The sequence below is a fragment of the Pinus tabuliformis genome, chromosome Q, assembly GCF_031772625.1.
Source record: "Pinus tabuliformis cultivar Carrire ecotype Pingquan chromosome Q, CPIR1, whole genome shotgun sequence".
In the NCBI taxonomy this organism is placed as follows: Eukaryota; Viridiplantae; Streptophyta; class Pinopsida; order Pinales; family Pinaceae; genus Pinus; species Pinus tabuliformis.
Window position 1 is genome coordinate 79,500,972 of NC_142296.1, and position 26,296 is coordinate 79,527,267.

Sequence of the window (26,296 nt, forward strand, 5' to 3'; positions counted from 1 at the left end):
CCATGGGACGATGTGATCATTATCTGAAGTAACAATGCAAGTGAGTGAGCGTGGGAAATATAACCTGCGGGGATCTCCTCTATTGAATCCAAGGCTAGAATTAACGATCATTCCAACCCAAAATGCAATGAAAACCAGGAGAAAAATCAAATCGCGGAATTTTTGGTTCTCCTCGATCTTCTGCGACCGAATGTATTCATCTCTTCCTCCTACAATTGCACCCATTGGCCCGAATTCACTCTCTCACCCCATTCCTCCACTATATCGGACTGACTTAACCTTCCGATTTGCCTTACTTCGCTATGTATTATGTGTCCTAGCTCCCAAAAAAAACAGATAGATAGACTGTTCCGGAACAGTAAGCTGTCTCATGCACTAATGCAACAATAATCTCAACTCTAAAGAGTTGTCAAGCTTCTAATCTTGTAACTCCCCCTTCAAGCCCTCTTTCTAGCGGTCTTTGGGGTTTAGTGGGCTTTGGGTCCAGGTTTTGAACCAAAGCTCTGATACCATGTGTAAGGCCCTGATTCCTATTATTAGAGTCTCAATCTATTATACACTAACAAATCTATTTTCTTATGGTTTAAAAAAAAAAACTTGCTGACCTTCTTACATAGATTTAAACATTTAACATCTTATCACTTTATCGTAAGCAACATAAATTAAGGTGAGCATTCCATTGATATCAACTTAACAAGAGTAATCCATGGAAAAATACCTGTTCCGGCGGTTGATGATGATACCTTTGTCTGATAGCTCTAGCTGAATGCTCCTTTTGGCCGACCCAACCGGATTTACCTCCCAGCCAACTAGGAAATAAATTCCTAGCCCAGGAAACCTCCACAGGTTCCCTAGCCCTCCGTGCCCAAGTCCAACCAGATATAGTGTGTCCTCAAGAAGAATGTGCAAAACTAGATAATGATGCTTTCCTCCTCTCAAACCCAAGAAACCTCCACAGGTTTCCAAGGTCTCCCAAAATCATAACAAGGCCAAACAATCACAATCAACCCCCACAATCCTAAGCAAAACTCCCACTCCCCTTTTCTTCCTTCCCCCTTCCCTTTTTATACCCTCTTTCCTCAACCACCTCTCATTAATGTCATTAACTCTCACCCATCCTTGGTTGACTTCTCTTCTAAGCTAGGAGTACATTTGGAATTGTGATATGAATATAAAATTGAGAATTTAATGGGAAAGGATCATGTCTTCTCCCAAGTAAATCTGAAAAGTACATTGGGAATGTGAAGTGTAATTACATGGAGAGGACCATGTCTTCTCCTTAGTAAATGTGAGGGTACATTGGGGATTGTGAAATGAATAAATATATATTGATGATAAGATGGAGAGGACTATGTCTTCTCCCAAGTAAATGTGAGGGTACATTGGGGATTGTGAAATGAATAAATATATATTGATGATAAGATGGAGAGGACCATGTCTTCTCCTTAGTAAATGTGAGGGTACATTGGGGAATGTGAAATGTGCTTACATGGAGAGGACCATGTCTTCTCCTTAGTAAATGTGAGGGTACATTGGGGATTGTGAAATGAATAAATATATTTTGAATTAATGGAAAGAGACCACATCCTACACAATATTCAAATTGAGAAGGCAAGTGGGGAATTTGAATAATGGAAATCATAAATTTATTTTAGACCAATATTTCTCAATATTTTCAGATAATATTAACACAATTTGTAGGATAAGAAACAAGTGGGGCATTACACAAGTGGCCATGGAAGATGTATTTTTTGTGCCCGTGAGCATCTCTTAAAGCACCCCCAAAGCCAGCTTCCCCCAAATTGACCTTAGAAGCTCCATCAATGTTTACTTTGAAGAAGCCCTGAGGAGGGGGCTGCCATCTACTGGCCCCCGTGCTAATTGTTCTCACTTCCTTCCTTATTCCTTGAGGATTGATGGATTGAAAACCCAAATTAAGAATAATAATCTCCTCGTGAGGCAGAGGAGGATTCGTGGGAATTGACCTCGAAAGGCTCTTAACTGTTTCTTTAAGTTGAATTAGAATTTGATTGATTATATGCTGGGGTTCGCTAGCTTTATTTGTGAAGATCCGTCTGTTGCGTTCTTTCCAAACGTTCCAGATAACAAAGCCTAGTACTAGCATCCAAGCTTTGTTGATGATCTCAATCTCTGAGAAGTACTTCCTCCAGTTTTTCAGAGTGTTGGATATGCTGAGATTGTTCCTGTCGGTTTGTCGGAAGCTTGATGTCACCCAGTGCCATACCGTAGTAGAAAAAGAGCAGAGGTTGAGCAGGTGTTCAATCGTTTCCTCATGTGAGCCACATAGGTGACATTTGGAAGGGCCAATGAAACCTTTCTTTAGGAGGTTTTCCCAAGTTAGGATCTTCCTTTGATGCACAAGCCAGATAAATAGCTTTATTTTCATCCAGTGAGGAGTTTGCCAAAGTTCCTTCCAGACTTTATCAGCATTTACAAAGTTGAATCCTGTGATTGCTTGTTTTGCCTCTTTGAGGTTAAAGTTACCTTCGTTATTCTTCCCCCATCTTAATTGGTCGTGTGAGGAGGAAACCAGAATCCGTCTGTGCTTTAAGTCCATGGTGAGAGCCTCTGCCATGGCCTTCAAAGGATTCTCATCACTGTAACTTAGTTCCTTCCACTTCCTCCATTTTTCATTGTTCCTTCCTTGGTCCCAGAAATATTTTACCATTAATAGGCCTTTGCTATCTGTGTCTCTCTTGAGGGCTTCCAGGTCAATCCTGTTGAGGATGGGTTCCTGTTGTCAGCTGTCCTCCCAGAATCAAGCTCGGTCCCCTGCTCGGATTTCCAAAAAACAATGTTGCTGAACAATGCTTTTGTTCTCCCAAGCAAGGTTCCATATGTGTAATCCTATGATTTGTCTTGTCATTCTAATAAGATCCTTTTCCTGCGAGTGCTCGGCATACTTTTGTTTCCAAAGCTTGGCCCAGGGGGCATTCGGCTCCTTGATCCATTAACACCAAAGCTTAGCTCCCGAGAATTTATTGAGAGTTTCCGGATCATGCAGCCCCAAGCCACCATGGCTTTTGGGCTTGCAGATCTTGTCCCAAGCAACTAATGCCCACTTTTTTTTCTCTTCCCCTCTACCCCATAGAAAGTCCCTTTGAATGTTCCTTATCTGTTGCTTAATACCTTGAGGAGTAAGGATGGCTGCAAACATGAAAACGGGAATGGCTTGCAAGACCGCCTGTGTGAGCACAAGTCACCCTGCTAAGTTTAAAGATCTACATGTCCATTTTCTGATTTTTTCCTGAAGTTTATTTAAAATTGGTTCCCATATTTTCTTGCTGAGAGGTTTATCAGTAAGAGGAATACCAAGATATTTGGAAGGCAACTGATCCCTTTGAAAACCCATAATTCTAGTAATGTTTCTTTGTATAGCAATATTTGTGTTAAAGAAAAAAACTTTGGACTTATTTTGGCTTACCTCTGTGCCTGCTACCATAGCAAAGTCGTTTAAGATATCTTTGATTGCCCTTGCTTCCCTGACTATGGGTATGCCCTGCAGCATAGTATCATCCACAAATTGTTGATGAGTATTAGCCTCTCCATTGGGGTGAGCTTGATCCCCTAAATTCGATCTTCAACATTTGCCATTTTGATTACCCTGCCTAGCCCTTCCATCATGAGGACAAAGAGGAAATGGGAGAACGGATTGCCTTGTCTGAGCCCTCTGGAAGGTGTGAATGTGTTTGAAGGGGCTCCATTACGCAAAATGGAAAAGCTAGTCGTGGTGACTAGTGCCATAACCCATCTTACCCAATTTTGGTCAGAGCCATATGCTTTCAGAGTAGCTATGATATAAGACAGTTGAGTTTATCATAGGCTTTCGCAATGTCCAACTCAATAATCATGCCTGCTTGCTTGTTGATTTTGAGAGAGTGTAACAACTCATGTGCTTGGATAATGTTTTTGAGAATTTGTCGTCCTTCCACATAGCCTGTTTGCTCTTCCGAGATGAGGGAAGGTAGTAGGGGCTTGAGTCTATTGGCTACCACCTTGGAGATGATTTAATACACCACATTACATAAGGCTATGGGTCTAAATCCATCCGGAGTCATAGCATTTTCCTTTTTGGGGATTAAAGCTATGCAGGAAGCATTTAGTGCTTTCAGAACCTTTTTGTATTTTCTTGAGTCTTCCACAACTTCGATGATACCCTACTTGACTGTATCCTAGCAGGCTTTGAAGAAATCAACATTGAATCCATCCGGGCCTAGTGCTTTTCCACTTTGCATTTTCTTGATCACCTCACTGACCTCCTCTTCCGAGACTGGTCTATTGAGATTGTGGTTGTCCTCTCTAGTGACCAGCTTGGGGATATACTGGGTGAATTGATTAATGAACCTAGATCTATCCTCCATTGGCTCCTTTGCAATATTAGAGAAGTGTTGTACTAGATTTGATTCCATGTCCTTGTGAGAGAGAAGCTCAACACCCAGAGAATCCTTAATCTTTGTGATTCTATTATGTGCCCTATGGGCCATAGTGGATTTATGGAAGAACTTAGTATTTCTTTCTCCCTCTTTGATCCATTGAATCCTAGATTTCTGTCTCCAGAAAGTTTCCTCTTGTAAGCATCGATCCTCCCATTCTTCCTGCAAATAATTAGTTAGCTTTTTCCTCTCTTCATTGAAGCCTTCTGTGATATTGATCTGATTGATTTCATGGAGTTTCTGTTCAGTCTCAATTCTAGCCTTGAGGATATCGCCAAATTCCTTTTTGTTCCAAGCTTTAAGTTTGGATTTAATATATTTCAGTCTCTGCTGGAGCATGTACATTTTAGTGCCCTGAATATTCAGATCCTCTTTCCACCATTTGTCAATGTCACTGGTGAATTTGGGGTGTGAGCGCTAGGCATTCTCAAATCTGAAGGGCCTGTTCCTCGAAGTGCCCATAAAGGTAGCTTCTAGCTGAACTGGCCAATGATCCGAACCTCCAAAGGGTAGAATGGACGCTGTGATGGCTGGTCCTGTGAGGAGGAGATCCTCAGAGACAATAAATCTATCAAGTTTTGAAGCCACTTGAGAGGCCCCTCCCCTTTTGTTGTTCCACATGAAGGTTCCATTTATTGTCTCGGTGTCCACTAGTCCCATGTTCATGATGAAATCATGGAAGGCTTCAGAATCTCTGCCTCGCTGTCTAGTACCTCCCCCTTTTTTTTTTTTTTTTTTTTTTACTGAAAGAGATCTTATCATATTGAAATCACCTGCAACTATCCAAGGCATATTGGGATATCGTGCTCTTAGATTTTCCAGGGAGGTAAGAAGCTTGAGTTTATCTACTTGCTTCTGAGGTCCATAAACATTTGTTATCATATATGTTTCCTTATCACCTACCGGACTGCACACGGAAGATAGATAGTTCCTGGATGCTTCAGCATCCAAGATTCCAAATTTTTGTGGATCCCACAGCGTAAGAATCCTGCCCGCCGAGTTATTTGCCTTGACCTCTAAATAATCATACTTGATTAACCATTTATTATGAATTTCTCTTATTTTCTCCATTGAACATTTGGTCTCCTAAATAAAGACCATGTCTGGTTTTTCTTCTTTAATTCTATTACTCAGGTTCCTTTGTTTCCTTCTACTACCTAAACCTCTAATGTTCCATGTTTTAAGCTTCATTAAGAAAGGTTAGTAAAGGAATCGCTGGTAAGATCTTTCATCTTACTTGAGTTAATCCGTAGTTTTCCACATTTGTTTAGCAGTTCATTCTGTCTTTTCCTTCCTCATTTCCTTCTTGAGTTCTTCGGAGATTGTGCCTGTGAGTTCTCCATAGTTTTGACCCCACTTTGCTCCCGAATTTCATGGTTTCTCTTGACACCAGTTCCCTTCGATTGTGCCCTCCATAGAAAGAGCTGTTGAACTCGATCATAGTCTTTTTTTGGAAAGGAGTCCACTCCTTTGTTCCTGCCTTGTTCCAGAAATGGTTCTGGGTCCAGATTTTCCCTGTCTAAAATCTCCTGTAGTTCATGGTCCTCTGTTCTTGCCTCACTTGGAGTTATCTCATAGTGTTTATTGATCTCCATGTAGCTTGGTAGATCCTCCTTCTGCTGGTTGTTTACTGTGATATCCTCCATTTCAGCGTCCATTTCCTGCTCCTTGGATGCGTTCTCCCTGTCCTGGACTGTCTCCACATTCTCCTCTACTTCCTCTAAGATTTTGAAACTATTGTGTCTTGTATTTTGTCTTCACTGCGTTTCTTGTGTGGTCGTTTACCCCATTTCCCTTTGGCCCCAACCTTGGTAAAACCCTCATGATCTCTATCCAAAGGTGTTTTTCCATTGCCTTCCATATTGTTTGTTGGGAAGTCTCTAAACAGATGGCTGTGTTCATGACATTTGCGACACCTGAAAGGTATGTGCTCATAGTCCACCATTTGCACCCAATCTTCATCATATACCTCTAAAATCATTGATTTCAGAAGGGCTCTAGATAGATCCATTTCCACACATATTCGAGCAAAGGAGGTGTATTTACCTTTGAGAGTTGCCTCTGATATCTTCAGAAAATGCCCTAGCTTGCTGCCTAGTGAAAATAGTCTGATCCAAACCGGTACAGATGTAAATGTTTCACGTTCCGGGACAAAGTTCATCATCCATAGCCGCATGTAGAGTCCTGTCGCAGCATAGAAATAAGGCCCCCCTTCAAACACTCTGTCTTTGTCCTCTAGGTTTGCGAACACCACCATGAAGAAGCCCTTAGAACCCAGATGTAAATGTATTTCTCCCTTTGGCTTCTAATGGCTCCTAATCCAGATGTGTAAAACCCTCTCTGTTGGCCATAACCCCATGAACTGGCATATGATCGCATGTTTTTTCATATGGTCCCTGTGCACTTGAATCACAGGATCACTCAATACGACCCAGGGAATGATGCTCGATTTGGGTTTGCAAACTCCCGTAGTTCTTGTGGAAGTCATTTTTCCACTTCTGCCTCCCTTCTCCTTTTCTTTACTTGTTTCCTGTTGATTCCCTTCCTGATCCTGGGATTCATTTCTTCCGACTGTCTCCTTGCCTCTTGCTTTTGAAATCTTTCTCAATGGTTTTTTGAAATGCTTCCCTCCTGCTTCCTTGCCTCCTTCTGTGACTACCTGACTGTCGGAGGGAGCGACGCTCCCCCATGCGCGTCCCGCCATGGAACCCTAATGCAAAACCCTAGTGTCTACTTCCATCTTCGTTCAAGTTGCAGACCTCGTAGGTATGTTGCCAAGAAAGAAAGATAACTTACTAATTTGAACATTAATGTTTTAAGAAAAAGGATAATTTGTCAATTGAGTTGTCACACTATCAATTTCTGTTAATATAAACTAAATTTATTTTGTTATTTATTTATTCTCATTAAAATTTTCTTACTAGTTAATTTAAAAAAAATGTGTTTTATGTTATTGATGTCCATTTATTATTTCACAAACATAGTTTCAATAAATAATTTAGTGATTATTTTTTGTGTGTAAAAATTTTATGATAATGTAAATTGCACTTTGAGTTGTTAAGTGAAGGAGTGTTATTCTCTCCATCTAGGTTCAATTCCCATAAGTGACATATTTGAGCTTCTAATGAATATATTGATACAACGAACTTGATAATTGTGTTGACAATGTCTTTAGTTTTTGTGGAATCCACTTTAGCATGAATTCCATCCTTAAAATGAAGGGAAATACCCAAAGGATTTCCTCGAGATGTCTATTTTACGAAAAAAATTACATTTTTTTCATAGTAATAACTTGTATGTCAAGATCAATGCATTTAATCCTTTTTTAATTGGGTTTATTTGGTGTGGTTTGGGGAAATGATTGTTATCCTGTTCACCCAAGTTCAATTCCCACAAGTGACATGATGAACTTTGTTGCAATGCTTTTGACTCTTGTTCTTGAGTGAATAGTCCCTTGAGGACTAAAACATGTATATTTCTCATATGGAACATAAATATATTTCTCATAGAAAATAAATGGATTTAACCCTTAATTCTTGAGCAAGAAAACTTGCCATGTAATATTTTTATTCTTAAAAAGGGCTTCAAAAGTATTAAAAAATCTTTACATTTTCACTTCTTAAAGGCCTTTTCTTTTTGTTATACTATTTATTTTGTGATATTCTAGAGTTTCTTTCACTACTTAATGCTTTTCTTGTGCAATTGTTTCACATAATTTTGTAACATGCTTAAAGAAACTTCAATTCCCACAAATGACATATTTGAGCTCCAAATAAGTATATTGTTGTAATGGCCTTGAGCCAAGTTACAACAATATACTCACACACAAAAATGAGAGAAGGGAAATAGAACATATGTAGCGGGAGACCAACTAATTAACACTTTATTTATATATAGCATAACTCTTACAACAATTCCTTCCAACTTCTTTCTTCAATCTATTACATCAAATGAGTATTTATACTAGATGTATAAGTTATATAGTAATTATAAATGTCTAACTACCTTGTTCAACTGACTTGACTTGTGTGGTCAACCGACTTACATTCTGTCTTGGTTTGTGGACCTGACTTGTGTCGTCAATCGACTTATATTCAACTTGACAGTCACCAAGGTCCAACTATTAAGTCTAATCGACTGAGTTGACTATCCATTCCAACATCTCCCCCGACTCAATTCCTTTCTCATCCTGAGCAAGTTGGAGATGTGTACTACAATAATAAAATTTGAGTGAGGCATGATGGTACAAACACATATAATTTAAAAAGTCTTATGCTTATGCATGTTGAGATTCTTGAGTTCTTGGATATTCTTTTGATGTCGATGTTGGTACTATTGAAGTTGATGTTGATATTGCTGATGCTTGTGGAGATGTAGTATGTACTTCAAAAATAGTCTTAGGCCATGTCTATAAAGGTATAGCCTTGGGAAGTGGTTTGACCCCTTTCTGTGTCCTTTGTTGCCCTGTCCAATGAACCCCTTCTATCTATGTTTCCATAGACTCTGACTGTCGACTCGCTGTTCAAAAAATTCAACTTAGTTATTGTAGGAATACAAAATTGAAATCTTGATCGAAGTGGAGAGGTTGAAGTATATTTTCACCGAGGAGTCAATTCATGTGCAAAATCTATAGCATAAGTGCTTGGGGCCATCCCGCTACTTTCTTATGGATATGTGGCATAAGCCTTTGCAAATGTCCTTGTGATCATAAACTCGGTGGTAGAGTTTTACAATTATTTCAAATAAGATGGTTATTGGTAGCTTAAGTATATCACAATTTCTCATGTATCCTTCTCCAGGGATATCTCCATGGTATCCTCTGTTGAAATAGTTTAGAATCATATATGCACAATCATCTGTGATTTCAAAGACTTTTTCGCAAGATCCTTTTCTTTTTTTGCTTTTTAATGATCACTGTGTAAAATGTATTCATCTTTTACATAGACATGATCCTCAGTTTGTCCACTCCACAAATGATCACCCCTTAACTCACTCTCTTTGCAAGTCAAATCCACTAAGTAATTTTCTTTTTGAATACATTTTACTTGACATATAGTGATATTTTCTATTGGATCAATATCTATATCCTCTACGAGTTCTTCCTTCATAATCAATCCTATTGGTCATAATTCCATATCACATATGCACAATTATTTTGAATAAAATGGACAATTGCTTGTACAAATTTCCTTTTCGCATGAGTCAACCCTGTACATTTTTTTATCAGGTAACCAAGGTTTTTATTTTTAGGGTTTACAACCTCTTTCTTCCATCTGCCAAACTCATTAAGCAAGGGTGCACCAAGGTAATGTTTTATCTACGTTTCTTCGAGTACTATGGCATCTGATGATCTCTTCTTTACCCATTGGTTAAATTCCTTCACGTGCTTCTCCCACTGAGTTTCTTCCATTTTCCCTTATATGATGCTATGTAGTTAGAGTTCTAGCTTTGTCACCCATGTTTTTTCAAATATTTGCTTGGATCATGGTTCTACTAGGGTTTTTCCATCTGCACCTATCCTCTCATTCTTGACATCCTCTCGATTTCTTGTAGGTCATGAGTCAATTTCTGCATTTTGATTGCAACAATTAAACGATCAATATCGAATTTAGAAACTAATTTGTTTGATCAATCTAATGTGTATAATAATGAAACAAAGTCATACACCTTCTCGATATTTATAGCTTTATTTAGTGAGGAAGCAATATATTATTGTGTTGATGTGCTATTTTGGTGGGCTTTTGAATTTATGACTACGTTAAATGTTTCCTCGTGTGGAGGTGACGTGCAAGCACCCCTTTTTTGAATGTTGAGTGTGTCATATTAGAGATCAATTGAGATAATTATTGGGCTGATTTGGTCATTTTAGTTCTCAGTCAAATTATTTTTGCAAACTAGTCATTTATGATTTTCTGGTCAATTTTCCTTAGGAAGTTAAACTTTTTCATTCAATTGACTTTTGATTTCTTGTTGAGTTTCCACTGCTAGTCAATTGATTTTTTGTAGTCTATTCTTCCGACTCAATTAGTTTTATCTCTTTAGTTGATCTGTCGATGGTATCTTCATCAGTCAAATTTGGTTGACTAACTGCCTTTGCAAAAATTTGATAGAATTGCAACTGATCAAGAAATTTAATCTAAAATCAAGAGACACAATTCTACTCTACTGATCTGCATAATGAAATTCACAATTTAAAACAACATGCATAGACATGCAATAAGAAAAACCACAAATACACAGTGATTTCTAAGGGAACCCAACTGGGAAAACTCCCTCAAGCTTCTTTGCATTAATCATATGAATAGAGAATCTATAATAATTGATATCTCTGACTCTGAGCTAAACCTGCAAAAGAATAACCGTTCTCTCTGCTCAGTGAACAACTTTGTCCAATACTTAGCCAAAAATCAGCTCACCTAGCCTCCTATTTCCTTCCGAAATTCTTGAAAAAATTAACCCCTAGTTTTTAGGAATTTTCCTCCAATTGATTGTGAAATTCCCAAGGATTGATCATCTGATTGCATGCAACACCTATACACTCAAACTAGTTTACAACTGCTTGTTACACTACCTTGTCATCTCCACTTTAGCTGAGGAAATCAAATTCTCTACATGCACTAGTTATTTTAGGCTGATTGATCAGTTAACTAACAAATCTCTGAGCTAGATTGTTGTCCCACTGCACATCAGACCTTCAACTGACTCTAACAATAGTTAGAGGTCAGTTAACTGAATACAATTGAAAATAATTGAACTAGATTACTAAAATTTAGCAATCACACATGCATAACTAAACTCCAAGTCATCTAACTTGAATTTACCAAGCTAACTGAGTGACATGATCCATGTCACACTAGTTATGCCTCCAACTTGTCTTGCTGATGTGGAAATTCTATTTACTCAATTTGACTAAGGCTAAAGTCAAATCGAGCCTTTCTTGCTACATTTTTTCCACACTCCCTCTTAGCAAGAAAGGGATTTTCCACCACTCCTATCCTGCACCTGTGGAATTTGAATTTACCTCTTGACAATGCTTTTGTCAAGATGTCAACATCTTTCTCCTCAGTTGGAATGTATTGTAGCAACATAATTATCCTCTGAACACAGTCTCACAAATGATGATACCAGATATCAATGTGCTTGGACCTGTAATGAAATACGAGATTCTAAGAGATTTTAATGCAACTATGATTATCATAATATATCACTGTCGGATCCATCTCTTGACTGAATAGGCCCACAAGTATTTTCCTCATCCATATTACTTCACATGCTACTTGACTTGCAGACATGTATTTAGCCTCTACTAAGCTGAGTGCTACAAACCTCCACTTCCTACTGTACCAGGAAATAGTTGCGGACCCAACATTGAAGATAGAAACTGATGTACTTTTCCTATTGAATGGAATTCCTGCACAATATTCATCGGTGAAGCCTTGCAACTTCACTTCCTTTGTCTGTATGTACCGTAATCCATACCAGGTAGTGCCTCTGAGGTACCGTAACACATGCTTTGCTACCTTCCAATATAATTTGGTAGGCCTCACCATAGCTTGGCTGAGCTGGTTGACTACATAGCACATGTTGGGTTGTGTGCTCACAAGATACATCAGTGAACCCACAAGTTTCCTATAAATGGTAGCATCAAATTCCTCACCTAAAGAATCATAATACTTCCTCCAGTTTGTATCTAGAGTTGTGTCCATGCACTTACAATTATCCATGTGAAATCTTTGAAGTATCTCGGTAGCATACTTTCCTTGAGACACAAAAAATTAACCATCACCCTGCCATACTTCCAACTTGAAGAAGTAATGCATGAGGCCCATGTATTTCATCTCAAATTCCCTTGTAGGATCCTCTTTACAAGAGCGGATCAACTGCTCATCACCAGTGAATTTTAAATCATCGACATACAAAACAAGAATAAGCAACTTACCATCTACCACAATGTGATATAGGTTCTCATCTGCTTCACTTTTGGTGAATCACAATCCAATGAGATAAATTTCGATTTGAGTGTACTGTTCTTGGGATGCCTGTTTGAGACCATACAATTCTCTCTTGAGTCTGCACACATGCAACTCTCGATCATATGTCTCAAATCCTTGTGGCTGCTCTATGTAAATATCCTCCTCAACAACATCGTTGAGAAAGACGATGTTCACATCCATCTGGTGGATTTTCCACCCCATCTGTGCAACCAATGCTAGAATGGATCTAATTGAGGAATATCTTGCTATTGGTGTAAAATTTTCCTCATAGTCCACTCCCTCTATTTGAGAAAATCCTTTGGCCACAAATTTGGCCTTGCACTTCTCAGTGCTTTCGTCCGTTGCATGCTTCACTTTGTAGATCCATCTCGAACCAACCACTAATTTCCCTTCTGGTCTCCGAACCACCTCCCATACACTATTTATCATGATGGATTCATATTCTTCCAAAATGTCATCAACCCAAACTGGTTGAGAAACTGCTTCCTCAAATGAAGAAGGTTTTGTCTCAATAAGCTTTGTCATGAGAGACTTGTACCTAGTTTACCTATCAGGTGACCTCCTCTACCTGTGTTGTGATGTGGGGGCTCCCACATTCTACTGTGCATCATGCAACAATCTATCAACATCTCTAGTTCTCTTTCTTCACTCTCTGGAAGAATCTGATCGAGTGGGTGCCTCCACTCAACCTCCTATCTTCTCTTATGCATGTGGTTGCTCCACAACTTCCTGAAGCACATCTTGAGGCTCCTCCTTTGGAGCTAGAAGCTATTTCTCTGGTGGGATACTCATCTATTTTTCCAGAGAGCATCTCATAGCCTTGTTTTCATCGAAATTGACATCTCTCCTTACAAATGCCATCCTCAGTGAAGGAAATACACCCAATAATTGTGTGGAGTTTCAATGTATCCCACAAAAACTCCCAACTCTGTTGTAGGCTCAATATTTTTCCTCGAATCCTTGGAGACATGAAAATAAACTGAAGCTCCAAAAATTCTGAAATGAGACACATCAGGCAGTCTCCCAGAGAAAGCTTCCTCTGGTGTGATCATAGAAAGTATCCTATGAGGACTCCTTTTTTGCAAGTAGACTGCGGTGTTGCATGTTTCTTACCATAGATGTAATGGAAGCCCCTGATCAGGCAACATGGCCCTTGCTATTCCCACTATGCATATGTTCTTCCTTTCAGCTACCCCATTTTTCTGTGCGTTATGGGTTGTTGTCAGTTCCCTTCGAATACCTTCTTTCGCACATAAATCCTTGAAGGCATGAGAAAAAAGTTCACCTCCATTGTCGCTCATGAGAGCCTTCATCTTTTTCCCAGTGTCCTTCTCAACTAATGCCTTGAACTCAACAATTTTTTAGAAGACTTCATCCTTCTTAATTAAGAAGGTCCAATATTTTCTAGAGAAATCATCAATAAAATAACATAGTACTTATGTCTTGTTGTGGAGGTTGTAGAAAAGGGCCCACAAACATAAGAGTGGACTCAACAAAATATTCCATTTTCTCTTCTTTCTTGGTCATGGAAAGTGAATTTGACATATTTCACCAATGTGAAACCCTTGTAGACATCCTGCTAGTCAAGGGAGCCTTTAGGGGGATCGATGGTAAATTGCTGCATGATTTTTAAGGCACCATGTTGTAGATGCCTGTTGGGTCCCTATAATACTAGTGATTACCCCATTACTATTGTATTTGTACCCTTTATTAATATTTTTGTGCCCCTATTATCCCCATATTGTTATTACTGTGCCCCATAGAATCCCTCTATTATTATTTTTGTGGCTTTATATTATTAGTGTTAGGTCGGCTGGGTTATATTGTGACTCCTTAGACTCCTATATATGGAAAGGAGGTTTTGTCATTTGTATCATCCAAGAATTGTTCATTTATGTAATGTAAAGGAGGCTTCCCCCTAGAAGAGGCTAAATTTTAAGGCGTTGATCTATCTTTTCTATCTTTTTCTTGCGCTGGTTTCATAACATTTGGTTTCAGAGCTTTGGATTCTAGGGTTTTGCTGCTCCAAACAGGTCATCGTGGCATTTTTGCTATAACTTTTTTTCTGTGACGTTTCAGAAGCTAAAGAAAAACACATTTGAGAAGAAATCGCGTTGAATCTTGGGTCCAAATTTCAGAGCTTTCCGTGCTATATTTGCGGAGATATGATCTGAGGAAGTTGGCCTTTTTGCAGACTCCTGAATTACATTCCAAACAGGTGACCTGGGGAAAATCGTCATAACTTTCTCTCTGAGCATCGGATTGAAATTTCGTAAGAAGGTACAAAAAGAGGACGGATTCTAGTTTCTTCCATATATTTTTCAGAGCAAAAGGTCGAAACAGTGACCCGTGGCACGTCGTACAAGTTCACTCTACTGAACTAGTCTATAATCAGGTCACTGTGGGATATTTCGCATAACCCTTCCTTGGAGAATCCAATTTGGATCACACTGGTGGCATTGGAAAGAGGACATAGAGGGCTACCGTAGGTCGCAATTTCAGAACTAGATGAGCCGAAATTACAGAGATACATCAGAGGCAATATTGAGCTCCTACAAAGAGAAAAAAGGTGTGTAGATTTTTTAAATTTTTGCTTAAGCTTGGTTTGAAAAATTATTTTGAAGGAATTCAAAGGGCATAGTAGAACATTAGTATCGGTAACTGATGCCCCGAGGAAAGAAAATGCAAACACCTAGTAAGCAATCTGAAATCTCTAGCATGACTCATGAAGAAGAGGAAGAAATGCTACGAGAAATATCAAAATTACAAGACCAAGTGTAACAAATTTCACGCTCACAAAAGCTAACAGAAGCTAAGATATATGGCGTGGAATCTAAGATAAAGGGCGTGGAAGCCAAGATTGATGATTTGAAGATAGATTTGAAGGAAAATTTGACAAATTATTTTACAAGAAATACTTACTAATGGTGCAAGGGGAGTAAAGGAAACTCATGGTGCAAACAAAGGAAATGTTAATCATGATTTCATAGACTCTAATGTTGGATCGAAGACGCACCATATTCCAAAAATCGATATGAGGAAGTTTGATGGCAAGGATCCCGCAACATGGATATTACAGATGGAGCAATTTTTCGATCTCAATAATGTGCAAAACACACAAAAGGTACGTATGGCAACTTTATATTTGGAACCAAATCAGTTTGTATGGTATCAATGTCTTTGCTCTCGTAAAAAATTTATCACTTGGGCAATTTTTACGGAAGAATTGATAGCACATTATGAGGATACAAAAGGCAACACTTTTTTTAGCCAATTAATAAGTCTCAAACAAAAGGGTTCAATAATGGAGCTCATTGAGGAGTTCCAAAAATTGAACATAAGGGTAAAAGATATTCCAGAGGAGCATAGGATTGATGTGTTCATAGGGTCTTTAAAGGATAATATCCAACATGATGTTCGCCTTTGGGAACTTGATTCATTAGAGAAGGCATTCAAGTTAGCAAGAAAAATGGAAAGCAAAATTATGGCAACCAGGAAGCATACCACTCACAACTATAAAGACGGAAGTGTTGTTGCCGCTAGTCTTCCACAACCTATAAGGTTGACACCACAACAATTGGAAGAAAAAAGAGCAAAAGGGCTTTGTTACAGTTGTGATAGCAAATACACTAAAGGTCATAAGTGTGTTGAGAAGAAATTATTCTACATAGATTGTGAAGAGGAAGAAAAAAAGGAGCAAGAAAGGTCAAAAGAAGAGGATATACTCCAGGAACAAAGCCTAGATGAAGAACAAATGAATCCGACCATATCTTGTAATGCATTGGCGAGAATTACCACTCCTCAAACCATCAAGATAGAAGGACAAATCAAGAAGAAAAAGGTAATAGTGTTGATTGATTAAGGAAGTACCCACAATTTTATTCATTGTAAGGTAGCAAAAGAATTGAATTGCTTCTTATATCCAGCACCAGAGTGTCAAGTGATGGTTTCAAATGGAGGAACAATAAATTGCTCCGGAAAGTGCCATAATATCAAGCTATACATGGGAGAATATGTATTGACTAGCCCAATGCTTTCCATTCCAATGGGAGGTGCTGATGTTGTATTAGGAGTCCAATGGCTACAATCCTTGGGTACAATAGCTTTTAATTTTCAAGATCTTTTCATGAAATTTTCTGTGAAAGTAAAGGAAGTTGAATTAAGGGGTATTGCAGGGAAACCAGGAAAGATAATAAGCTCTAACGGTATGAAAAAGCTTCTAAAAAAGGAACAAAAAGGTGTAATTGCACAATTATGTTCGCTAGATGTTTCCACATTGGAATCATCTATTTCTCCAGATCTCCAAAAAGTCTTGGACAATCATTCCAAGGTATTTGAGACTCCCAAAGGTCTCCCACCTATTCGTGATCATGATCATGCTATTCATCTGATTCCAGGAAGTGTTCCTCCAAACATCAGGCCGTACAGATATCCCTATGCCCAAAAGAGTGAAATTGAACGTATGATTGCAGAAATGCTAGAGGTTGGTATAATTCAACCGAGTCAAAGTTCTTTCTCTGCTCCAGTAGTATTGATGCACAAGAAGGATGGATCATGGCACATGTGTCCAAATTATAGGGAGCTCAACAAGCTCACTATTAAAGATAAGTTTCCCATTCTTGTCATTGATGAATTACTGGATGAATTGCATGGATCAATTTACTTCACCAAGTAGGATCTTCGTTCAGGATATCATCAAATCAGAATGAAGACTGAAGACATTCCAAAAACAACATTTAGAACTCATGAGGGTCATTATGAATTTTTGGTCATGCCTTTTGGCCTTACCAATGCACCTTCAACATTTCAAGGTTTGATGAATTAAATTTTCAAACCATTCCTTAGAAAATTTGTGTTAGTATTTTTTGACGATATACTAATCTACAACAAGTCTTGGAAGGATCATGTTGAACATGTTGAGAGGGTGCTACAACTATTGGAGGAGAAACAATTATACGCAAAAATATCCAAATGTTTCTTTGGAGTACAAGAGGTGGAATACCTGGGTCATATTGTATCTCATGAAAGAGTTAAGGTAGACCCTAGCAAAATTAAAGCCATTAAGGAATGGAAAATCCCCACATCCATAAAGCATCTGCGAGGATTTCTTGGGTTGACAGGGTATTATCGCAAGTTTGCTAAGAATTATGGGAAAATAGCAACACCTCTAACAACATTATTGAAGAAAGATGCATTTTCATGGACTCCAGAAGCAACAAAGGCCTTCAAACATCTTAAAGAGGCAATGTGCCAAGCACCTGTCTTAGCTACACCAGACTTCACAAAAACCTTTATTGTGGAATGTGATGCTTCAGGAAATGGAATTGGTGCTGTTTTAATGCAAGATGAAAGACTCATTGCTTTTGAAAGTCGTCCAATCAAGGGAAAGTTTTTACACAAAGCTATTTATGAGAAGGAAATGTTGGCAATACTCCATGCACTTAAGAAATGGCGACCCTACCTAATGGGAAGAAACTTCAAGGTAAAAATGGATCATGATAGCCTTAAATACTTTTTAGAACAAAGATTATCCTCTGAAGAGCAACAAAAGTGGGTCACAAAGATGTTGGGTTACGACTTTGAAATCATTTACAAAAAAGGGAAGCAAAATGTGGTGGCATATGCACTCTCAAGAAAGGATGAGGATGTGGAAGCATTGCTGTGTGCCATTTCTATTATCCAACCAGATTGGATAAACGAAGCAAGGGAGGAATGGAAGAATGACGAAGAAGTGTGGGCACTTATTCGAAAGCTACAACAAGATTCCAGTACGTCGTATACATTTAGCCGGAAAAATGATTCGTTATGGTACAAAGATCGCTTATACTTCTGTAAGAATTCCCAGCTAAAACAAAAGATTCTTATGGAATTGCACACTTCTCCCTTAGGAGGGCACTCAAGATTTTTAAAAACTTACCACAGGGTTAAGAAGGAATTTTTTTGGGATGGCCTTAAATCAGATATTCAAAAGTTTGTGGCGGAATGTTTGGTTTGCCAACAAAATAAAGTTGAAACAATTAAGCCACCGGGTCTATTACAACCTTTTCCATTCCAAGCCAACGTTGGGAGGAGGTTTCAATGGATTTTATCACAGGTTTACCCAAGTCTGAGAGAAAGAGTGTCATCATGGTGGTAGTTGACAGACTTACCAAGTAGCACACTTTTATGCATTATCACATCCATTTAAAGCCAGTACAGTTTCTACTACATTTATGGAAACAATTCAAAAGCTACATGGAAACCCAAAGATTATTGTAAGCGACAGAGATCCCATTTTCACTAGAAATTTTTGGACAGAATTATTTTCTTGTCTTGGCACTCAGTTAGCTCATAGCTCATCTTATCATCCTCAATCTGATGGGCAAACTGAGATAGTAAACAAATGTTTGGAAGGATATCTTCGTTGCTTTGTATCTGATAAACAGACACAATGGGTCAAATGGTTTCCTCTGGCTGAATGGTGGTATAACACTTCCTTCCATACAGCAACAACAATGACCCCATTTATGGCACTTTATGGGTATCAGCCACCATCCATCACATCATATTAAGAGAAAATTTTAAGGTTCAAGCAGTGGAACATTACATCGAACATCAAGAACAAGTCCTCCAACTCTTAAACGATAACCTCGTGTTGGCACATAATAGAATGAAACAACATGTAGATCAACATCGCAGCGAAAGAAGTTTTCATGTAGGTGATTGGGTATTCCTACGGCTACAACCGTATAAGCAAATGTCCCTCAAGCAAGCTAAGATGGATAATCAATTATCACCAAAGTATTATGGTCCATACAAGGTGTTGCAAAAGATTGGTACTATGGCATACAATTTGGAGCTTCTTGCAACGTCTCGATTGCACCCAGTTTTCCATGTTTCATGTTTAAAGAAGGTTATAGGTGATAAGCTTCTAGTTCAAACAATATTGCTAGAACTTTATGAGGAAGGAAAAATTATATTGGAAACTGAAGCAGTCACAGAAACAAGAACTCGACAGTTACGAAATCGATCAATTTCAGAGTATCTTATCAAGTGGAAGAATTTATCTGCTGAAGATTCCACATGGGAGGATGAGAATTTTATACAGAAGCATCCAGAACTACTCAAGCGTTGAGGACAACACCTTTTTGAAGGAGAGGGGCATGCTGGGTCCCTATAATACTAGTGATTACCCCATTACTATTGTAGTTGTACCCCTTATTAATATTGTTGTGCCCTTATTGTCCCCATATTGTTATTACTGTGCCCCATAGAATCCCTCTATTATTATTTTTGTGGCTTTATATTATTAGTGTTAGGTCGGCTGGGTTATATTGTGACTCCTTAGACTCCTATATATGGAAAGGAGGTTTTGTCATTTGTATCATCCAAGAATTGTTCATTTATGTAATGTAAAGGAGGTTTCCCCCTCGAAGAGGATGAATTTTAAAGCGTTGATCCATCTTTTCTATCTTTTTCTTGAGTTGGTTTCATAACAATGCCCCAATATCATATGCCAAAGTTCTCCAACATCGCGACTCGACACTTTTTCAGCCCTATTTCTTAATGTAATGCAATCTCCTACCTCAATTTTTTAAAGGTTCTTCACTCGAACCCCGATCTCCCTCACTTGCTCGGTAGTTATGTGTCTCAGTAAGGATTCCCCTTTACTAAAAATAACATCATAGCCACAATCCTCCAATACTGCTACAGAGATCGTGTTCTTCTTCAGCCCAGGTACAAACATAACATCTTGGAGGTGAAGAGGAGAAGCTTTCTCCCTCTCAAAGGTGATAGTACCAATTCCTGTAGCATTGTACCTCCCATCATCACCCATTTCGATATGCATCTAGAGGCCCTTCTCCTCTAGGCTACTAAAAAAGTACTTGCACCCTGTCATATGGAACGAGGTACCAAAATCAAGGTACCACACACTCCCCATAATAGTGTTGGCCATGCATGCTATTAGGGTGAAGTCTAATTCGAATTGTGAAGCCAATGCTTCACTTGCTGCTCCTCCTGAAGGATTCTTGGTAGACTTATTGTGCAGACATTTTGTTGCATAGTTCCTGAACTCGTGGCAGTGAAAGAATTTTATCTTGCTCATGTCTTTCTTCTTGCCATTATTTTGGATGGAATCAGGTTTTCTCTAGGTCTTCTTCTCTTTGCCCTTCTTCCCCTTTCCAACCAATGCAAATTTTTCTTCATCCTCAACTTTGGATAGTATTCCATCCCATTTATTTCTCTTGAACTCTTCTTGAACCAAATCAAACCACATCCTTTCCCAATTCGGTAATTTTTCCTTTCCATTCACAAAGTCCTAGTAGTTGTGCCAGGATTTTGGAAGGCCTAGAAGAGCTAGGCTCACCAGATCATCTTTTGCAACATTCACACCAACCCTTCCAAGCTCATCACAAACTTGTGTAAATCTAGAGAGATACTGCAGAATAATATCATTCTTCTGCATCTTAATGTTTCAAAGTTTGTCTTTCAGGGCCAATTTTCTACGATCACTACTATTTTTTAATAGCTCAATCAGTTCCTTCCACATAGAAAATTGTTTCACTTTGCCATGGATATTTGAGAGCACATGGTCTTGCACACCTTCCAGAATAATTCTCATGGTCTTTGAAGCATCCTTCTTCCATTGGGCTAATTATTGTGCATCTTACTGTGGAGGTTTTGCAATATCATTTTTCACATATTATAACACACCATTGTCATTGAGCATTGCTTCCATTTGATCCTTCTAAGCTATGAAATTCGAGCTACCCTCCATGGAATACTTTAATCTCAGACCATTGAAAGACATTCTCTAGATCCTGAAGAAAAAACTGTTGCAAGAAGGTTGTAAGTTCGAAATTCTCGACAGAAAAGTTTGAAATATTGGTTCTAATGTGAATTTTGAGGCTCTAATACCAAGTAGAAATTCGATAGAATTGCAACTTCTCAAGAAATTTAATCTAGACACCATTCTACTCCACTGATATGCAAAATGGAATTCACAATTTAAAACAACATGCATGGACATGCAATAAGAAAAACAACAAATAAATAGTGATTTCTAGGGGAACCCAACTAGGAAAAACCCCTCAAGCCTCTTTGCATTATTCAAATGAATAAAGACTCTATTACAATTGCTAGCTCTAGCTCTGAAGTCAACCTGTAAAATAATAATTATTCTCTCTGCTCAATGAACATCTTTGGCCAACAATAGCCAAATATTAGCTCACCCAGCCTCCTATTTCTTTACACAATTCCTGAGGAAATTATCTTCTATTTTTTAGGAATATTATAGCCAATCAAGAATAACATGCATAATGGTGAAAACCTCTTCGAGGTGCATTAGACATGTGCTCAACTGAAAACCACTTTAGTGGTAGTTGAGTGTCTTTTCACACTTTCCAAAACTTTGTTTATTATTTATGTAAAACTAGTTAACAATAAAATCGGTTAGAAGAAGTTGTAGAGAAACTTCCAAAAAATGCCTTATAGTCGATCACAACCACAAATTAAGAATTACATATAGTAGTTATTCAAACAAGATATGGAGAATGACTCGAGTCCCCAAAAGACAACAAAGATAAAATTAGGAAGTAAAACAAAATTGGTAGAGCATACACTTTTGATAAGTCAAGTGCAATTGAGGGAAAAATATTTGTGCCAATAATTGAATAAGAAGGCAAAGGAAGAAATAAAAGAGAGAATTAAGTCATTTGGAACCAACTAAAACAAAAGAATATCATCCAAGTTCAAAAGAAAGAAAAAGTTGTTTAAAAACTGTAGCAAGAAAGGCTCAATTTGACTTTAGCCTTAGTCAAATCGAGTAAATCAAGTTTCCACATGAGCATGACAACTTGGAGGTAATTAACTAGTGTGACATCTTATCATCCAGTTAGCTTAGTAAATTCGAGTTAAAGGGCTTGGAGTTCAATTATGCATGTGTGATTGTTAAATTTTAGTAATCCGGTTCAGTTATTTTCAGTTGTATTCAGTTAACTGACCTCTAATTATTGTTAGAGTCAATTGAAGGTCAATTGTGCAGTGGGACACCAATCTAACTCAGAGATCTATTAGTTAACTCATCAATCAACCTAAAATAGATAGTGCGTGCAAAGAATTCGAGTTCCTCAATTGAAGTGGAGATTACAAGGTAATGTAACAAGCAATTGTAAACTAGTTTGAGTGTATAGGTGTTGAATGCAATGAAATGATCAATCCTTGGGAATTGCACAATCAATTAGAGGAAATTTTTTTTTAGTTCGACGTCATTGATGACTTTGTCAAATAGATTCCCTCCTAGTGTATTTAATTTGATAACACTAGTTTGTCGGATATATTCCATGATAAAAATCTTAACCACACAATTTCCAACTTTGAAGGCTTCCCTTTTATTTTGTTGTCATATAGAAGCATCAAATTTCCTTACTTTATATCTTCTTTTTTAATATGTTAATTGTGCCATGCCTTTTGTTGCCATTTTTAGATATTATAATGATGCAATGTTATCTATATTTCTTCATCCAATTGATTCAGTTAGTGAATTCTTCGTTTCCTACCTCTATTGATATCATATCTAAGGATGAAGATACTTGTGCAGTGCTAGTCTAGAAGTGTAGTGGGACCATTGCCTCCTAGCCATACACTAGCTTGAAAGGTGTATAACCAATCACTCTTTTGTATGTTGTTCTATACATCCATAATATTGTTGGAAATTTATCATCCTAGTTGTAACATATCCCATGCTATCCCTAGCCCCAACCAAGAGTATAAGGAGGTTGTTATTAAGCTGACCTGAACTCCAAAGTCCTGTTTTGGAAATGGGGTCTAATTTTTTTTGCTCTTTTACAACTATCTCATAACATAAAAAGGATAACATCATTGTGTTCATCTCATTGAGACCTTTCCAACAATACAAAGTTTGATGTAATATGGATTTTGGATCAAAGATATGGCCGATTAAAGTCTTGGCCAATTAAGCAATATGACATCATTAGGCTTGTCGCGTGGTGCCCACATGGTAGCCACTTGGCCACTATTGACCTGTTCATACTTGTTAGGCCTCTTTACAAGGTCCAACATATAATGGATGTAATTAATATACATATACAAATGTATAACACACTCGTGTGGCCCTTCTATGGCGATAAAACCACTGGCATGGCATAATTTCCTAGGTTATCGACTCTCTCATATGTAGGACCAATCCAAATAATGAATGGGCACACATATAAGTTTACAAGATAAGTGCATGCAGGCCCTCTATGGACACATCACCCTGGGAATACCATCACAACGGGTTTTAATACTCCTCCCCACTGAATGTACTAGGGACAAAGTTCTGTGCTACATGGCAATAAACATTCAATATTAAGGCTTAGCCTCCCCCTTTGCCCAATAAGAAAACACATTTCCACCACACAACACTCGAGCCCCGCACGCCAAGTCACCCCTAGGGATTAAATCTGGGCGTTCTACTATGTTCTTCGTCCAAAATCTCCAGGGTCTAGGGTCAGGGGTGACGTCATCCCTTGTCACATCCCCCAAGTTGTGTGCCATGTAACTATGGATCCCACTGCATAAGTATTTGTTAATGGCCAAAAATGACCTCATCAACATGTTAGGGGGATCACTCGGTCAAAGCCCCAACTAGGCCCTTATCCATTTGATGCAGTGGTTCTAAGTAGTTCAATTGGGTCTAGTTACCCCCTCTCTCTCGTCATTGACTCATGATATTTATATTACTTTCCAAACAAGGAGAAAGATATTAGAATTACCTCATGCAGAGCTCTTGCAAGAAAGAAACCCTTAAGCTGATTTTAGGGCTCAACTAAGCCACACTACAATTTTCCCTTGGTGTAAGGGGACTTCTATAATGAAACTAATTAATCTAACTCTAAATCTAATCTAAATGCAGTGCTAAAAGCAAAGGAAACTAGCCTAACTCAATATCTAGGAGATAACTCCAAATAACAAGTGCAAAACTTTAAACGAATTGGGGATTTAACACACTTTTAATAATGAATTCCCAGTTGTTGAAGAAGTTCTAACAACTAATATTATAAGTTCATGCATGTTATGTTTGGAGATATATCAATAATGAATGATTAACAATTAAAACTGGGAAAAAGTTCACACGATTTCAATAGTAGTTAAATCAATTTTAGATAGCAAATTTATGAGTAAATAGTTACTCAGAAATTTGATTTAAGCACTTGAGAAAAAGAGAAAATTAACAACAAATCTATGATACTAATGAACTAGATAGCTAATCCAAAAGACATTCATCTTCACATCAAACAACAATGCTCAATATGAAAATTATTTCATACATATTTGTTATCAAAAGATAAAATTCGCATTTTCAATAAAAATATTTCAAATACAAATTGTTAAATCTCTCCGTTTCCCAATTCAATCTCCAACCATTCTCCCAAAAGCTTCAACTCTATTAATCAAAGGACAAAGTTGTAATAATAAAAACTCTACTCTATAACAAGACTTGAATCCTGAGAGAAAAATCCCCAAACTACTCATATCTGAGTATCCTCTTTCTCCTACAACTAAAAATTCCTTACAAAAGTGCTTTAGAGCATTCAAAATGTAGAGAAAAGGAACCATTCACTCCTTCTCAAGACTCATATTAATAATTTACAAAAATCTGCCCAAAATGGAGAGTTGTTGGAAGTGGTTAAGATCCATCTATTTTGGAGCTGCAGATCCTCCTTCTTCCTCCTTGGTGGTACAATAGTAATGCACCAAAATGATTTTGCTTCATCCTCTTCAATAAATCTTCTACAAAACCAATCAAAATTGAGATAAAAAGAATTAATTTAACATAATAAAATCAAAGTGCCAAAAATGGGAAAACAAAATATCCAACTAAATTCTAATTAAATGAATAAAATAAATGAGAATTGTGCCTCCCTATACTCTTTGGCGTAAGAGGACAAACTCGAATGAATTTGCTACAACCAATGAAAATTCAAAAACAAATTTATAAATTGGTTTTTTGGGTGCAAATTTGGAGCCTCAACTTCTGCTAATTGTTTGGAATATTAGATGTACATATTTTGTTGAGATAATTTTTCCATATTGTTTTCCTCGATTCTATCTTTGCAATGAGCAATCTTGGGCTTCATTTGGACAAGTAGAGCTCAAGATATGCCTCTCCAAAATTTAGATATCAAAACTACTAATTAACTGTAAAATGCATGCCCACGCAAAATTTAAACTTTTTTAATTAAAAATTCTAATTTTAACTATATTAATAAATTTTAATAAACAAATAATTAAAATTAAATAATTACTGATTACAATTATTATTATACAAATTATTCAATAAAATCTACTTTAAAAATTATTTATATAAATTAAAGTAAAGAATTAAAATAAAATTAATATTATTATCTCTGTCGCCCCGACGGGATTACACATTGGGCTGACCAACCATGAGTTGGTCAATAATGTTAAATAATTTTTAATTTCTTAAAGTAAAACTTTATAAATTCTTTTTTTTTATCTATTGTAATTTTTTTCATCACTTATTATCTGTATGCTATTCGCTGTAATTTTAAACATCTTATAGCTGCATGTTTGGTAATCCGTGCTTCTACAGTAACAGTAATGTCAGGTTTCTGTGTACTTGCAATGAACGGCTGTATAAAGCGATACATTTTTTTTTTACTTTGTTATTTTATTTTATTAATTTTAATGGCTGTATAAAGTTATATTTTTTATTTTATTAAGTGTAATAGCTGTATAAATGATATTTTTTCCGAGTATAAAAAAAGGCATAAAGCGATATATTCGTGAATAAAATTGGTCTTCGTTTAAATAAAGTTAATAACATAGGAATGTGTTGACATT